Source organism: Cebus imitator, unplaced genomic scaffold (assembly GCF_001604975.1).
Source record: "Cebus imitator isolate Cc_AM_T3 unplaced genomic scaffold, Cebus_imitator-1.0 Scaffold339, whole genome shotgun sequence".
Classification (NCBI taxonomy): domain Eukaryota; kingdom Metazoa; phylum Chordata; class Mammalia; order Primates; family Cebidae; genus Cebus; species Cebus imitator.
In genome coordinates this window covers 1,443,218-1,445,198 of record NW_016107654.1, presented here as the reverse complement: position 1 = coordinate 1,445,198, position 1,981 = coordinate 1,443,218, and the positions used below count along the sequence as shown (strand labels likewise).

Below are 1,981 nucleotides of genomic sequence, written 5' to 3'. Positions count from 1 at the left end.
GTAGAGACGGGGTTTCACCATGTTGACCAGGATGGTCTCGATCTCTTGACCTCGTGATCCACCCGCCTCGGCCTCCCAAAGTGCTGGGATTACAGGCTTGAGCCACCGCGCCCGGCCTACTTTTTTGTATTTTTAGTAGAGATGGGGTTTCACCATGTTGGCCAGGCTGGTCTCGAACTCCTGACCTCATAATTTGCCGGCCTCCCAAAGTGCTGGGATCACAGATGTCAGCCGCTGCGCCCAGTCTGCAAACTACTTCTCTGCACACCAGAGAGCTTTATTTCCCACAGGGGTCGCAGCCTGCAGGGCAGCCCTGACAGGCGAGGAAGCAGAGCCTTGGGCCAGAAGTCTGAACAGACGCTTTGAGCGAGCGCAGAGGGAACAGGAATTCGTGCTGAGGAGACGCTAAATGTAGAAGCTCAGTGAGCTCAGGAGGAGTCGTGAATATTCATGAAAGGAGATGCAGGCACGGGCAGCTGAGCGAACTCTCCGCGGACCGTCCAGAACCATTCTGTGACCTCTTCTCCGGCCGAAAGCAGGGGTCTAAGCCTTACCCGCATGGCGGAGGACTCGGGGTCAGGGTTTCTCTGGGATCCCCTCGGCCAGAAGGTCCACTCAGTTGGGGTTTATCTCTCAGACAAAACCCGTGGCGACCTCCCGTCATCACCCCTTGAATGAGACCCAAGCCCTTTGCCACGGCCCCCACCACGGCCTTCGAGGTGCTGTGGTCCGGTGGGCCCCCTCCTGCTCCTCGGGGTGGCTCTCCACCCCCCACCCCCCACCATTCTCACGCCGGTGTCCCCCATCTCCTTGAGAAGCCATTTTCTCTACTCTGATGATGTCTTCTCAGAAGTCAGGTCCCGTTCCGGGGATATGCCCCTGCTCCCCCAGCCCCTCCCAAACTGATTAATGCCCAGCACCCTTCCCGGGTCAGTCCAAATGCCGCTTCCCGGAAGCTCTCCCCAGGCTGCCCTGGGTGGAGTGAGTCAGGCCTGCAGTTGTTGGGCCTGGCCGCCCCTAACACACCTCTGGGGTCCCTACTGGAGCATCCAGGTTGCAGAGGTCGGCTCCTCCTGATCACACATCAACTCTGCTGATTTTGCTCCCAAACGCAGCCGCGGGCACTAGCATGCCACCGGGCACGCAAGGGGGGCTTCTCCATGTTTGGTGGGCACACGAATGGCTTCCTGACAAGGTGCAGGATGTCAAGGGGCACGGAGGGCAGTGGCGGTGTGGACGGAAGAGGGAAGGCACACGGCGAGGGTGTGCTGGGCCGGCCTGTGGTCGGCTTCACGGCAGTCAGGGAACAGCAGCGGCCTGCTGTGTGCTCCAGAGGACTCCAGGGAAGGGGCCTGGCCAACATCCCCCCATCAGTGTGTATCCCCCTCATCTTTCTGTGATCATAAAGGATCCCTCTTGGGTTAGAGCCGCTTAAGTTTCACACCAACGACCTAGTCACGAAACAGCTCTCAACAAGCGTGGTCTCCTCCTGTCGTCTGGAACAATGCTCCTGGGGTCTGGGAGGACCGCAAGTCGAAAGGAAAGAGCAGAGGACGCTGGCTCTCATGGCAGGATGGTGTGTGCACAGGAAGCTGTGGGAGAGGAAACGGCCATGGGTGGGCTGGCTGGTCAGAGGAGACACGTGTGCCGTGAACACATGTTTCCCAGCCGCCCCCTGGTTCCAGGCATGCTCGTCTTGGGCACCACAAGAACACAGGCACGCAGCCCCCGATCCTGCAGCTGCAGCCGAGGCACCGCCTGGTCAGATGCAGCATCTGCTCCGGGCGCCTCTTGCTGTCTGTGCAAGACCTGCCAGGCCAAGCCCCAGTTCTGAGGTTACAGCAGGAGGCAGGGCGGGAGGTGTGTTTGGGCAGATCTTTAAAATGGCACCTTTCAAGCCCGGGGCGATGGCTCACGCCTGTCATCCCAGCACTTTGGGAGGCCGAGGCGGGCAGATCACCTGAGGTCGGGAGTTTGAGAC

The 1,981-nt window shown here is 60.1% G+C and overlaps 1 protein-coding gene across 2 annotated transcripts in view; it reads left to right on the top strand.

Annotated features, from left to right (window-relative positions):
* DIPK1B (divergent protein kinase domain 1B) overlaps positions 1-1,981 on the top strand; it is a 29,673-nt gene that overhangs the window by 22,779 nt on the left and 4,913 nt on the right. The gene's annotated exons all lie outside the window — the stretch shown is intronic.